Genomic DNA, 15,751 nt, shown 5'->3' with positions numbered 1-15,751 from the left:
GGGTGAAATCCCCTCTCTCGCTCACTCTCGTCTGTGTGACCGGTGGGCGTGGTGAGCCAGGCCTGAATCATAGGTAAAGCATTCTCTTATAAGCAGAGGGGGGACTCTCTGGCACAGACAGAACAGATGTCTGCTCCACCACTCCAGGTAGGACATCTCACTCCAGCTTTTGTTTGTGGAGGGATCCTTACATGTCAGCCCACCCCTGTCGCCGAGCAGGAGGGCTCCATTCTTACTGGTTGGATTGGGCGCTGGTCTGGTCCTGTAAAGCAATCTCGCAGGTGTGAACTTCCCCTCGTAAACTCCACTTCAGTGATGGTGGCTTCCCTGGAGTTGCCATGGAAACACGGTGCTGCCAGGACCTATTCTGGCCTGTAGACTTTACTGACCTTTCAGGTTGTGGGACTTTGCGGTTCAGATCCTCCCCGTGCCCTTCACCAGCAGTGGAAAGTTAACGTTTTCCAAGCCTCACTTCCTACTTCTCTCAAATAGGGATGGTAAGAGTAGCTACAGTTCCTGATAGTGCTCTTCTGAAAATTAAATCAAATTTGGCTTAGAGTACCCAGCTCATTGCCTGGCACTTAGTAGGTGTTCTGTAAGCAATGGATTTTCTCCTCTTGGCCTGACTTTCCTCTCCCCATTGGTTCCGTGACTGCTTCTGCTGAGGTGAGTGGCTGGATTTATTGTTTGTTCTTAGATGGTCAGATGGTTTCGGTGCTGGCATAGCACGTGCCTAAAGCATGTGGATTCCAGAGCAGTAGTCCCTGGACTGAATGAGTCCATGCTCTGTCCCTTGCTAATTGTGTGACCTTATGTCACACACTTAACTCCTCTGTGTTTATTTGAAAAGTAGGAATTTATGAGGATTACACAAATTAATCCATTTAAGTGTTTAAAACAATGCTGCCACTTAAGGAGCAGTTAATACATTGATGGTTATTTGTGCAGGTCCTGGGTTTCCCTTGTGGCTTTCTGGCTTCCTGACTTTTATGGTTGAGACTAGGACCCATCTCTCCGACTCTGGGGTGTGCCTGTCCAGCTGTCACAAAAACACTTTCTGCCATGTGGGTGTTTCCAGGAAATGCCTTTTTCTGGCTCAGAATATTTCTTTATTTCCAACTAAGCAGTGACCTGTCTAGATCACATAGGTACAACAGAATAGATTGTTTCTTTGTTTCACTCACTCGTTACACTTTTTTAGTGGAGTCTAATACGCATGCGTACCAAGTGCCAGCTAGAAGAGACTTATTACTAAGGGAGCAAACCTGTGCAACCTGCACCTAGGGCAAGAGACAGAATGTTCCTGGCACCTGTGAGTGTGACTTGTCCTCGCTAACTTACTCCCTCGCTTCTTCCCAGAGTTGCTGTTCCAACTTTGCATCAGAGCTTAGTCTTGCTGTTTTTGAATTCGCTGTAAATGACATCATACAGTTTGTGCTCTTCTGTGCCAGTTTATGCACCTGGGGCCGTCCACATTGTAATGTGTAGCGACGTTTGGTCTGTTGCCATTGCTGCCTACTGTGCCCTTGTGCACACACAGACCACAGTCGATCCATTGGCTATTGGTAGATACTTGAGTTGTTTCACCGAGGGTTACTTTGAGTGTTGCTGCTGATGACCGTTCTTGTATAAGCCCTTTGCGTACGTGTGCCCATTTGTGTTGGGTATCTTCCTGGGGGGTGGAGTCTCTGGGGCACCTGTCAAGCCGTCTTCTGAAGTGGCTAACATCACATCAGCGCCTCGCCTTGTGCCCTGCGTGACAGTGCCAGTTGTCCTTCATCTTTCCTTATACTGTGCAAAGTCATAGTTTAAGGCTTAAGCCCTTCTGATAAATGTTGGCTTAGGGGTATCCTCTATTTAGAAGTGCCCTATTCAAATCTCCTGCCCATATTTTGAATGGGGTCGTTTTTTCTATTACTGATTTGTGTACAGTCTTTATATTCTGGATGCAAGTCATTTGTTTTCATTTTTAGAATTTTTTAATGTTTATGTATTTTTGAGAGATGGAGTTCGAGTGGGGGAGGGGCAGAGAGAGAGAGGGAGACACAGAATCCAAAGCAGTCTCCAGGCTCTGAGCTATCAGTACAGAGCCCATTGTGGGGCTCATACCTGCAAATCAGAAGATCATGACCTGAGCTGAAGTCAGACACCTAACCAACTGAGCCCCCCGGGCGCCCTAAGCCATTTGTTGGTTTCAAATGATGCAAGTATCTTCTTTCACTCTGGCTTGTTTCTTTCACTCTTCGGATGTTTCTTGATGAGGAAGATATTTATGAGTTTTCTTCTTTGCATACTGTTTCCCTTACATAATTTAAAACCACATCTAGAAAAACGTGATTTCCCGCTCTTGTTGAGAACAGTGTACTGCTCTCTACAGCTTTGTCCTACCTTCAACCAGCACATCTCCAGCTGGGAGACTTGTGGTCTTTCCTCCATAAGAATTACTTTTTCTTTTTTTTCCTTTCCCTTTTTTTTTTTATTGCTTTTTCTTTATGATGAAACAGAACCACCTTTCCTCACCTTTGCCTCTGGCTTACATGTTAGGGAGGGTTTTTGCTTTCTTCTTTTTTAAGACTCTAAGTCACTGACTCTTTGCACCTGTTTTGAGACCTTGAAACCAGAGTATACTGTGTTTTAAAGAAAAGCAACAGGCCAATCAAGCATTCCCTTTAGGGTGTTTTTCCCCCCTCAAATGGTAGTGATGGGAAGACTTTGAAAAGAAGAGGAATCCAGAGTTAAAATGCACCTAAATGAGAATCACCCATTAAACAGTAATTCTACTTATAATGGCTACTGTTTATGAATATTCATGGACTACTATTCATTTGGACTCTGTAAAGTCTAGGGAGTTGGCCCCATTAATAACCTCAGTTTATAGATTGGAATAGTGAGAGGTTTAGTACCTTTCCAAAGTCACACAGGGAATACACGCTGGAGGCCAGATGCCTAGTGGCTCTGCTGGGCTCCAAAGCTCAGTTCTCTACCCTGCCACCCTGCCAATGAAGATGCATCCTTGCTCTTTGCAATTTGGATCAAGCCAACAAAACCACATTCCAGCCTCCTGCTATGAATAGTTAAGTCCTGATGTAAAATTTAGGTAAGCTTCTCCTTCCCCAGTTCTCCATCTCAGAAATAGATCTTTGAAGCTGATTGCCTCCTCAGTACCTTTGAAAGTTTTCCAATTTCTCCTCATTCTGGAAGTCATTGCATCTTGTTCCCCTCGTGCACTCAGGAGAACCTTAAGGTTTTGGATAAAATGTGCTGGACTTCGATGCTTAGCAACAACCTGGTCTAGAATTGTGGAAGTAAAAAATCATTGTGAGTCCAGATTTCCCTTTTAAATGTAGCCTGGTGTCCAAGCTTAGCATCTAATGACTGCCTGGTCTCCAAAACCTCAGAGTCCAGAGATCAGAATCTCTGGCTGCTTCCAGATCTTGTCTTTCTATTCATTAGTTGAAGACTCTTAGTTTCCAGCCTACTGATCGAATCCTCACAACTATGCCTGTGGGAATTGGCCTGGTGAGGGAGGTAGGACCCTCCTATGGGAAGCCCTGAATAGGACTCAGGATACCATGCTGAGCCTCTATGTTGAGGGTGGCTTGTTGGCAAGACTTGGAACAGAGTTGGGGTTGGGTGTATCCAAGGGTTTCCAAGTCTCTTTTAGATTCTTGGCTTATGGTTGGAGGGGAATCACAGCTGCCATTACCTGGCCTTTCAGAATGTCAGCACTGTGCCTTCAGTAGCACAGTTTACTACAGATGATTTAGAAGCTACGTCTGTGTTGTAGAGTTGTGTGCATGGGAGGAGAAAATCATACAGCATCTGGGGGCTGGGCCCGGCTCCCCTTGCTGGGTGAGGCACCTTGAGTGCTCCGGTGACCATAACAGGCGGTGAGTTCACTCTCTGGGGCCTGCTCTAGCTCAGTGACTTGTTATTTGGGGGTGACTCTTAACCGCTTGCCGTCTCTCCTTAACCGGGGAGTCTTGTCCTCTTGGCTTCCGCTTGACTATTGATTACCTCTCGCAAAGGGACTTCCCTTCACATTTAACTTGAAAATAGTATTTTCTCAATTTTATGGCTTCTGACTTCCACCCGCCCATTGCTTCTCTCCCCATGTAGGAGCTGCCTAAAGCATAAACAGCTGTTTTCTGGGTAATTTTCCACATTGCCTTTTGAACATTTAGCAGTAGCGAAGGGCTCTGGGAATGATTGCCCTCGCCTGAACCAGCCGTCCGTAGACACGACTACAATGGCAGCATGAAGATTGGCTGTTTAGGGAGTTCAAAGCTTAGTAATTGCAGAGAGCAATTTACTTTCTCTCTTCACTAGTGCCTGTCTAGAGACAATTGCAGAAACTTTTAGGGGCATCTGAGAGGAATCTTATCCTTGGAGCTGGAGATGAAAAAAGAGAAGGAAATGCAGTTTCTTTCCCTGGTTAGCTAATTTCCAACAATTTGACTAAATTTTCACCCACAGTGGTCTCAGGAAGACAATTATGAGTGGTTTTTTTTTTGTGCTTTTTTTTTTTCCCGTTTTCCAGTTGGGTAGGTTGTGGGAGAAGTCTCATGGGTCCTTAAGGACTCTTTGCCAGTGCTGTCACTCCAGGGAAGTGTCACCAAATGCTCAGACAGGAGCAGGCCTCTGTGTCCCAGAACCTCAGCTAGAGACAAGTTTTGACCAAAAAGTCTGAGCCCAGGAGGTAGAGTACGTGGCTTAGTGCACATGGGTGGTCTCATGGCTGGACCGCAGCTGTCTTTTGCCGGGGAAATCTGGACCGAAACTGTTGACATCATGATGGCTGTGTGAGGCCTTTGTTGGTTGCCCTAACGTGTGGGTGGGGGAGGGGTGATGGCCTTGGAGGCAGCAGCCAGGAGCACTGTGGCCAAGGAGTTCACCGGATCAGTTGTTACAGTGAGTCTCCTCCATTTTGCCTCCGGATTACAGAGTCTGTTTTTGTTAAGGATGGAACTTCAGGATGGTAAGGAAACTCTCCAGCTGCTCCTCGCCTCCTGTAATAAGCCCTTAGATAATCATCACCAAGAGAGTCAAATAAGCGTCTGTTGAACTGAATAGAATGTATGTACATCTTCCTTTAAAATACCTAGTTTTTAACCTTATCATCTTTTACGACAAGAGTATGTGTCTCGCCCACAAAGGGAGCTGATATTTACTTTCTGGCCCTTTATAGAAAAGGTTTGCAGAGCCCTAGTTTGGAGGGGTGAGCCCCACCTGGCATAGGGTAGCCAGTGTACCCGGTGTGTTTTCCTCTCTCCCATCGCTTGCCTGCCGGGTTCTTCCCTTCCTGAGCATTTGGTCCATCACCAAGATCTGCCACAGAGGCCAGAGCTGGCCTAAAAAAAATAAAGACCTGTTTAAATTTTTTTTTTTCCAACATTTATTTATTTTTGGGACAGAGAGAGACAGAGCATGAACGGGGGAGGGGCAGGGAGACACAGAATCGGAAACAGGCTCCAGGCTCTGAGCCATCAGCCCAGAGCCCGACGCGGGGCTCGAACTCACGGACCGCGAGATCGTGACCTGGCTGAAGTCGGACGCTTAGCTGACTGCGCCACCCAGGCGCCCCTAAAGACCTGTTTAAAAACAGAAATCTAAAGGTGCCTGGGTGGCTCAGTCGGTTAAACTTCTGACTTCGGCTCAGGTCATGGTCTCACTGTTCTTGGGTTCGAGCCCCGCGTCGGGCTCTGTGCTGACAGCTCAGAGCCTGGAGCCTGCTTTGGGTTCTGTGTCTTCCTCTCTCTCTGCCCTTCCCCCACTTGCGCTGTCTCTCTCTCTCTCTCTCTCTCTCAAAAACAAATAAACACTAAAAAAATTTTTTTAAATGGAAATCTGTACCACTTTTTGTTTTATGTATTTTTCCCCGCCTTTAAATATAAAACACAATGAGGACCACATGTGCTTATAGTTACCACAGGTGTGAGTAGCTTCCAATACTTTCTAATAAATAATCATGTTTAAGCTGAGTATTAGTGGAACACGTTTCTGATAGTTTTTAAACTGGTAATTTATTTTCTTGGAGAAATAGAACCCAAAATGGCGTGGTAATGAACTGCCGTTGTTGTTACGGGAGTTGTTCACATTGCAGTGAGGAAGATTTATGTTCCCAGGTACCTTTTAGTTGCAAAAGACTTAAGAATACTGTGGTCCTCTAAAGAGCAGAGAGACCGTGTTAATAAGCACAAAAGGTCTGGGCTGCTGTGCTTGAGTGCGTGGTCATAATTTATTAAGTATTTTCTCCGATTCTGTCATTCGGGCATCATTGTTGTGTGGCAGGCAAGGGCCAGCAGGAAGGCGAGCCATGACCCCTATCACATTTGCATCTAATTTTTACTAATGCGGACCCTGGGTTTGTGAAGGCATGTGTGCTTGCATAATGACTCCTTGGGAGCCCCCCCTGGTCTGCTGGGCTGCGGGGTCAGGTCTGAGCTTATGCTGCAGCTGGGGGAAGAGGCACATTAGTCTGGAGTGATTGACGGATCAGCCTGCAAACCTGTGCACCTCACAAGGTGGTCTCACTTCGAATGCGAATGAGCCCTTCCTGGAACCTGCTTGGATGCTGTGCCTCTTGTTGGCCAGGCTCCTGCTTCATCCTCGGAACCACAGCTTCGCCCAGCAGCCACGAAGGGGTCTGGTGCAGTAGCATAGCCTCTCCCTGCCACCCATCCAGGGTGTCTCTTGAGATTTCACTTCTTCTCCCTTCTCTTCCCATACTCTGCCTCCACCCAGATCTGAGCCCTAGAGGCTCAGCTTCCCTGGGCTTTATCGAGGTTGGGCCTTTGTCTTCAAAAGAGTGAAGTTACTAGTTGCCAGAGAAAGTCATAATGTCTTCACATACCAGTTCTCATTCAACCCGTAGCTGTTCTGAGTCTCTGTTGGTTGCTCAGGTCTGAGCTGGGTCCAGCGGCGTCCACCCTCTGGGAGCTGATGGTCTAGGGCTTGGTGAGATACTCAGCCCTCGGGGGCGGGGGGGGGGGGCCCCCGGGGTGATCGTGGCGCATGGAAAAGAGCCCAGGTCTCTGTGGTCGGGCAGAGCTGGATTTGAAACCCTGCTCTGCTGCTTCCTGCTGTGTGACCGCAAACAAGTTATGTAACCTCTTTGAGCCTTAGCTGTGAAAGGTAACGGACATCTCCATCCTTGCAACGTCATCGGGATCATCATGAGGAATAATCAGCGTAAAGTGTAGAGTGTAGTCCTCAGCTGCCAGTCGACGTTCAGTAGATGTATGCTACTTCCCACTGTGGGCCGAACACAGGCTCGAGTTGCTGTTTTCTTGAATTCCCCTCCCTCCCTTAGAACACGGCAGGATGCCAGCACCTCCCTAGGTCCCGGGTTCTTGTGCTACCATCCATTGGGTCCATTTTGGATCTGTAGGAGAAAGTGTTCTCACATTGCCAGTGCTGCCTTTCCTGGTGTTTTCCCTTCAAGACTCTTTGCAGACTTTCATTCTCTTTTCCTCTCCCTGCTTTCTTCATCCTCTTCTCCTTCTACACTTACTGGGACCAGGCTGACGGGTATGCTGTAAATTCGGGGGGCAGCCGAGACCCTCTCCCCAAATATTCCTCGCCTTTCTTTTGGCAGACGGTAGGATTTTGGCACCTCAGGCTCGGATCCTTTGTTGAATATGAATGGTCTGGGAGCTATCATAGTCCTCTTTACGTGGCCCTGAAGGAAGGGTCCAGGAGCAAGTTTTCATGTGCGAGCAGAGGCGGGGAGTCCGTGAGGGCACAGAAGCCCTGCTGGGAGGTGGAGGCAGGAAGGGCAGAGCCTCTTAGGACAAGCCTTGCCTCAATCAAATATACCCATGTTTAGGGAGCTCTTTCCCTGGGGAAAGGTGGCAGGTGCCTCGGTGAACTTAGATTTAATGTTGCCATTGGATTCTGAAGTAGCTTTTCTGGAGGTTCTCCATTTATCCGGAGCATAAATGGTCCAAGGACCTAGCATACTCCAGTTAGTTCGTGACCACTTTCAGGGCAGTTCTAGGCAAAGGGAGACCCCTGGGATTTCAGAGACCCTCCCTCCCCCCACGAAGGAGGTAGATTTAGTGCAGCATTCCTGGATCCTTCTTTTGGTGCTTGGTTTGGTGCTCGACACTGCAAAGTCGAGAGTAGGCTATGTTTGGCGTCCGAGGAGGCTCCATCCCCCCCTAATGGGACCAGGAGGATTAAGCTAGAAATTTCCTCCGGCCCAAACTCTTTTAGGAGCCCCTGCGAACTGAGGAACGTACCTTTAGTGGCTGACTTAGACCCTGGTAGCTCTCCCTCAAGCACACACGTCTGTTTGCATTATCACCTTATTATGAAGGCATCGCCTCCTTCCTGCTCAGTCTGTTCCTACTGATAGCGAGGAGTGTGGGTCCCATCAGGAGCTCATGTAGACGTTCCCAGCCAGGACGCCTGCAGACGGTTGGATGGACCGCCGTGGCAGCCAACAGATAATGAGAAATCCATCACACGCACACGCTTGCTTGAAGCTCTGGATCACATGCATTAAGCTGTGAGTGATGTGATTACTTAAGTGCCATTTTATTTACACTTTCGCATAGAGCCGTGGCTGCTGCTTTTCCAAAGCAGCCATCACCCAGATTTCATTGCTTCACAATCTCCTCAGAGTCAGGATGGCAGTATAACCAGTCTCCTGATCCAGAGTCCACCAGCAGTCTGTTTCGAAAACCCTATTTTCGGCTCAGAGCACAGGACGCGCAGAGGTCAATTAGAAAATGCAGTTACCATCTTCTGGCGCCAGCTACGTGCTGGGCGTTTTGCATGTATGTCTCAGATGACCCCTCCAGTCCACCCTGCGGAGTGGGCACCTTTGCCCTCATTTTACAGGTGAGGGGACTGCAGTTCACAAAGGTTGACTCGCTGGCCCAGAATCACTTAGGCAGTGGCAGTGGGGACATCAAGAGAAGTTCCTGGTGAAGAAACTGCCATAGGCTTTTATGCTTTTGTGCGTTTCTGATGGGGAAGCAGAACCATTGAGTTCAGCTCCAAGCTGGGTTAAGAGCTGAATTTCGTGAAAAGAGAGATGTGAGAAAGGAGCTCAGAGGCTTTGATGGGTAACACCAAAATAACCCGCGCGGTCTTGTTCGCAAATAATTCCGGCAGGCAGTGCTGACGAGGTGCCTCCGAGTCTAGCTGTGATTTGTGTGTCCTGCTGGTAAATCAGATGAGGTGTCTGAGCCTCGGATCCCTTAGTAAATCGAGCCACAATTTGGCTTAGGTGTCGGAGCCGGAGCTGTCACCGCCTCATGGGTAAATGTGCGATTTCTGCTCTGAGTCCTGGGCCCTTGTCCTTCGTGTTTCTGCCAGGGGCTGTGCACTGTGAGTGAGCTGAGGGTCACCCCTTGTGAATCCTAGGTCTTTCATTCCTTACAGGGTAGCTGAAATGCCAGAACAAAGGAATAAATGAACGGCGACCCTATGTGCCAGCCCAGAAACAGGCTACTGATAAGGCTTTGTGGTTCCATTCAGGATCCATCCCATCGGAATGGAATGTTCCTACTCATTGGCCTTGGTCATGGCCCAAGAAGCGTTTCACTGTTACTTCCTTTGTCTGGGACATGGGTACATTTCTCAGCCCAAGCTGTTGGTCTCCATGGATCTTCTACTGCACGTTTTAGTGCTGTGTGAATGCGTGTCCAAATGATTTTACCTCTCTGTGCACTAGAGTTTCTCTGCCTGTAATGGTTCAGTGATGCTGTCCTCATTTTTCCTCTTCCATAGAACTTTGAATGAATGAATGAGTAAACAGATCAGTGAGTAGACAACATACAAATCCAAGAAGTAATTCATGTCATGTTGATTTTTTTAAGCTTATTTTATTTTGAGAGAGACAGAGACAGAGTGCAAGCAGGGGAAGGGCAGCAATAGAGGGAAAGAGAATCCCAAGCAGACCCTGCACTGTAGCCCAGAGCCTGATGTGGGGCTCGAACTCCCAAACTGTGAGATCATGACCTGAACTGAAATCAAGAGCCAGATCCTTAATGGACTGAGCCACCCAGGTACCCCCATGTCATGTTTTTTAAATTGATAACTAATAAAGTATAAGCAGCTTCATATTCCCCCAACCATTATAACCATCTTGATTTTCCTGTATGTATATATAGAGTCCTTTTCTATATGTATATATAGAGAGAGCATGAGTGAGGGAAGGGCAGAGAGAAGGGGGAGACAGAATCCCAAGCAGGTTCCGTGTTAGTAGCCCACAGCCCGACGTGGTGCCCAATCTCACTAACTGCAAGATTATAACTTGAGCTGAAATCAAGAGTCAGATTCTTAGTCGACCGAGCCACCCAGGCACTCCCCTCCCCCCGCACTTTTCTATATTTTTTTCTTTCCTTCGTCCTGTGGGTCTTAGACGCTACTTAAGGGTGTTGAGATACCTAGAAAATGTGACCATGCAACTGGCTGACTGAGAAGGCGATTTTAACCAACAGGACCCAACACCACTCCAGCATAGTAGCCACATAGTCCTGGTACATGTGTGTTGGTGCCATGGCTCCTGTTTTTCTTTCCCAGGCCTCTGAGGAGGTGGGCTCTGGGCCCCGAGATGGTGTGGTGATGGAGTGGATGAAGTAGCTACCCTTGCTTGTTGGGCCCTTCGGACTGCTTCTTGATTTTCTGTATTCTTCCTGTCTTCTTACGTGATTTCTTCCGGAAGTCTCCCCCTCACACGAAAAGGTAGCTGAGCTAAAGAATTTGATCTTGGACCTTTTTTTTTTTTTTTGCTAGAGCTTCTGTGTCAGTACCTCTGAGCATCATGTGAAAAAAAAATCCAACTGGACTCTTTCTTGAATGCTCAAAAGTTATTTCATAGGAAGAGGATTTTTTTTTAATTTTTTTTTCAACGTTTATTTATTTTTGGGACAGAGAGAGACAGAGCATGAACCGGGGAGGGGCAGAGAGAGAGGGAGACACAGAATCGGAAACAGGCTCCAGGCTCGGAGCCATCAGCCCAGAGCCTGACGCGGGGCTCGAACTCACGGACCGCAAGATCGTGACCTGGCTGAAGTCGGACGCTTAACCGACTGCGCCACCCAGGCGCCCCCATAGGAAGAGGATTTTTAAAGATCTAGGACATAATTACTATTTGTGTTCATATTAGGTCCTTCCATTTGAACCAAAAATAAAAATCAAAGCAAAGGCAGCTCACTGCTTTGCTGCATCTTGGATTCCTCTAGTACATTATAGTCTAGTATAGTCTCAATAATAGTCTCGCTACTCTGCGAAAATTGCTCCTGCTCTATTCATATAGAGCTTTCAGGCACAGTTGATTGTTTGACATAATTAGAATCACTGAATTTTGGAACTGGAAGAGACTAGCATTATTATCAACATTCCTGTTATTTCCCCAAATAATACATGGAAAAAGAGTGTAAAAATGAAGGTATCACGATGGTTTCTGCCAGCAAAGCGTTCCTCCACAAGAAATAAATGTCTGTTGAATGTGTGTTTTGTTACCATGTAAATGATGTCACTTGATAACTTTGCCTTGGAGGGCTCTGGTGTCCTTGATTTCACTTGGACTGCCTCTAATTTGTCCCACACAGAGTAAGCCCAGCATGGTTCAGAAAATACCAATTTGATGGAATCCACCTCTAAGGAAGCCCTCCAGCGGTTCCTCAATGCCTTAAAATCTGCAGGTCTCCTCAGGCATCAAGGTCCTTGCGTCTCTGCCCCACTTTCTTTGGCAGCTTCACCTTTCCTCTGTCTCTGCGGGTGCTCCAGACCCCAAATGAGCATGGCCAGATTGTAGGAATTTCCCTGCAGAGGAATGGGACAGTCATATGTTCATGGACTAGACTTGCACATGGATCCCACAAAACAAGGGCTGGACCCCTGTTGGGGGACTCAATGCACATTGCTCTTAGTATGAGGAATGCTCTCCTGCAGTGTCTCTGGGCTTTCCATCTTGTCACCTGACATAGATACATCTTGTCGGGGACCAAGAGGTCTAGTGACCAGGTTCCCAAGCATGGAGCCTGGCTGCAGTGCTTTCTGGTTCTCTAAGTCTCCTGAGTGTACCGAGCATCTTTTTTGGCATGCTGGGGTTGAGAGGCTCTGTCATATCCTTCACAGAATTGTGTAAGCTCTTGCTGAGTGAGAGGAAAGGTAGCTTGTCTCCATGACCATGTGTTCATTGGACCCAGCGGCTGTTGGGAGTGTGGGTCCTATGGGGGTCTTCGGTTGCAGAGGGTTGTTCTGGTGAGCCCCAGTTTTCGCATTGGCTGGAACCTTAGAAAGGGGGCACCCGCCCTTCTCCATGGAAGCCTTGTCGGTGACTGTAGAGGTAAATTGTGGCTCAGGAGTGTGGATCCATTTTTCAGCAGGCTTGCCTGCCCTGATTACCTCGTACCATGGGGGAATGTAACTTCAGAAGTTGTAAATCTCAGATGAGTACCCTCAGATCCTGACACCGACACCACTGGCATGGACAAAAGACGTTGACCAGATCTGTTTCTGGGGCTCTCTTGCTGGGGAGTATCTGCTATGTAGTGGTCCGAGGGCCAGAGCCTCAGGATGCACAGGAGGGAGGGCAGGGTGGCTGCTAGGACACTTGGGGACACAGCGAAGGGAGTCTTCATTGCTACGCTTCCCAGATGTTCCCTTGAAGAGCCGAGGCTGAATGGCAGGGCTGGGAGGAAGTGTAGCAGGCCTAGCTGTGCAGCTAATGAAAATTTCATGCAAAGTCTGTAGCCGTGGCTTCCTAGAGAGATGGCTGGTGCCAAAGCCACCACCTCCTCCATGCTGTGCCTTGATGTTGCATTGGATACTTCACTTTGAACCGGGCTCCAGGGAGTGCTGGTGGCAGACAGGTGTGAGCACTCAGTCCAGAGCACACAAAGGCGGAGGGCTTCTGAGGCTGCTTTGTCAGGGCTCACAGCCATGGTTCTGAAACCCCGGCCAGCGTGTTGAGTAGGGGTGGATCAGGGAGTCAGGGTGTCCTCCCTCCTCTCTTGGATCCATGCGCATGACGGATGGACTTGCGATCCAATCTCATGTAGACCTTGTAAAGCAGGTGTTTATTCCTGCCATTTCACAGATGGGAAACCTGAGGCTTCAGACACACACAGTTCATGGCAGCAGTAGAGAGGGCCTCTTGAAGGCCTCTGGTCTGTGTGTTCATCTCCCATCCCTTGGTTTCTCCTGCTGGCCTCTTCCCAGGGTTGCCAGCCCCTCTGTAGGGTCTCCATCATACATACCTTGTGCTCTTCCCTTCATGCGGTGGCACTGAGGTGGCGTCATCTGGTGGGTAGAGCATGATCTTTAGACTTGAGCAAAAGTAAATTCACATTCTCCTCTGCCCCTTACTAGCTGCACGATCTTATGTAATAATTTCCTCACTTTGAGCTCCTGTTTCCCCAGCTCCCTCACAGTAGTCCTCATTGCCCCTATGTTAGCGGGTTATTGTAAATGTTAGGTGAAATAAAACATAGGGCTTATTAGCGCCGTGTCTGGCACCTTGTGCCCATTCACAAATAGTAACGGCCGTTATTAGTGTACAATTAATAGTAATACTACTCTTTGATTTTTTTTTTTTTTTTTTTTTGTATTTGAACGTGTTGATGTGAACTTCAATTTGCTACAAGGCCTGACTTTGAACACAGCTGTGCTGAGCCAACTCGCGAAGGCTGCTTGTTCCTTGCAGGTGACTCAGGCATGAATATATGTGGGGTGAGGGTGTGGGGCAGAGCCCCACCTGCAGGTCTCTTGTACAGTTTGATCAACCCAAGACCCACCAGTGTCACCTCGCTAGTCCCAGGTTCCTATTATTGCCTCCCCCCCTCCCTTGAAGTTATTGCCTGAACAGCAAAAAGAAGGAAGAGGAGTCCCACCTGAGACCTGGGTTCTCTCCTGGGCAGCCAGTGGACATGCGTGCTGTATATGGAGCTGGGGACGCCTTGAGGGGTTAGCGTGGGATTGGAAGAGTCAACTCTGGAAAGCTCTGGATGTTGACAGAGTTAGGCCTTTGATGGGCTGCGTCTGGTGTGCTACCTTTGTGGGCCAGACTATTCCTGAGTCATCCTTCATTTACTGTGATTGAGTTGATGTGTGGCTTCCTTTAGCCCCTGAGGGGGCTAACCATTAGAATCATCCGGGGAACTTAAAAAAAAAACCAAAAACTGTCCCCCCTGTGGAGGCCACAGCCCAGACCAGTGAAGCGGCTGCTCCTGGCTGAGGCATCTGTGTTGGGAAAGCCCTCCAGTGAGTCCAGTGGTCAGCAAGGAGGATGACCACGTCTGCTGTCCCCAGTCGTGCCTCCCGCGCAGGATGGGTGGGGCGGGAGAAGGGGCGAGGTGATAGTTAATAGCTGTACCTTAATAGTCTAGAAGGTAGTGTCTGGCTGTTCATGGTTGGACAGCCTACGGATGTGGCAGGAGTGGCCTTCACAGAACTCTTCAACTTGGAATTTGTGCTACTTGGACAAAGGTAGGCCTCATGGTATTTTCTGTGTATAACTGGTATTTTCTCTGAGGTAAAGGCTCACATGCCACAAGATGGCAAGGGCCTCATTTTGGTGTGCCAAACACTGTCTGTTTTTTCCATTCATACAGTGATGACATGGAAATGTCACCTGTCCAGAGCTTGCCCAGTTTCCTTATCAGGATATAGTTACTTACAATAGAAACTTTAATGGAGTTAAATGTAATATTTAGTAGTGGTTCAAAACTTGATGCACAAACAGCTCTGTGGTGTATTACCTTTGTTTTTTGTTTGTTTGTTTGTTTTCAACGTTTTTTATTTTATTTTTTGGGACAGAGAGAGACAGAGCATTAACGGGGGAGGGGCAGAGAGAGAGGGAGACACAGAATCGGAAACAGGCTCCAGGCTCCGAGCCATCAGCCCAGAGCCCGACGCGGGGCTCGAACTCACGGACCGCGAGATCGTGACCTGGCTGAAGTCGGACGCTCAACCGACTGCGCCACCCAGGCGCCCCTTTTTTGTTTGTTTTTTAAAGATGGGGTCGCTGAATCTTAGAGAGTATAAGCCTGACCTTGAAACAGAGACATGCCTGGAACTCAAGTTTTCAAATTTCACTGATTTTTTATTTTTCTAAGCTCCTCTTCGTACGTGACACTAATAAAATTACATGCATTTAAAAGACTTGATAATTATTGTTACCAGGTACAATTGGCCTCCCTTCACTTGGGCCTAATTGGTAAGATTCAGATGCACAAGAAGTCACATTACTGAAATTTTATACCTGTTAGAGTTAACTCTTGAACAACATGGGTTTGAACTGTGTGAGTCCACTTGTGCACGGATTTTTTTTGTCCTATACAGTACAGTCCTATAAAAAGCCACCTTCAAGGTGGCTGCGGATAAGAGAAAGATAAGGGAAGTGTGACTCTTGGGAAGCTGAGTGATTGTGCAGGGGCCACACAGCCAATGAGTGCCAGAGAAAGAATTTAAACCCATATCTGCATCAGAGCCGGTCTTGTTTTATCCTGTCTCCTCTGCCTTTGCCTCCATAGTTCTGGCTGTTTCTCTCCTGGGTATTCAGAAGGCGGCTCGTGGTTAGCACAAGTATTTTGATAATATTGTTAATAAAGTCAGGGATAGGGATGGCTTTGAGACTGGGGGACGTCCTTTGGCTTGGTCGAATACACACATAGCCTCATAGACCCATTCATATCCCAGAACAAAAACCACTGCAGACCATACTTTTGGGAAGCAATCTCAGCCTTGGTTTTTCTCACTGAGAAATGAACAAGACAGTGGGTCACTTCCC

General features: G+C 47.9%; 1 protein-coding gene across 2 annotated transcripts in view; it reads left to right on the top strand.

Moving 5' to 3' along the window:
• The window catches only part of SPOCK1 (SPARC (osteonectin), cwcv and kazal like domains proteoglycan 1), a 525,716-nt gene that overhangs the window by 224,392 nt on the left and 285,573 nt on the right, over window positions 1-15,751 (top strand). The window lies entirely within an intron of this gene.

This window comes from Herpailurus yagouaroundi, unplaced genomic scaffold (genome assembly GCF_014898765.1).
Source record: "Herpailurus yagouaroundi ecotype Mexico unplaced genomic scaffold, PumYag 192, whole genome shotgun sequence".
Lineage (NCBI taxonomy): Eukaryota > Metazoa > Chordata > Mammalia > Carnivora > Felidae > Herpailurus > Herpailurus yagouaroundi.
This window is presented reverse-complemented; position numbering and strand designations above follow the sequence as displayed.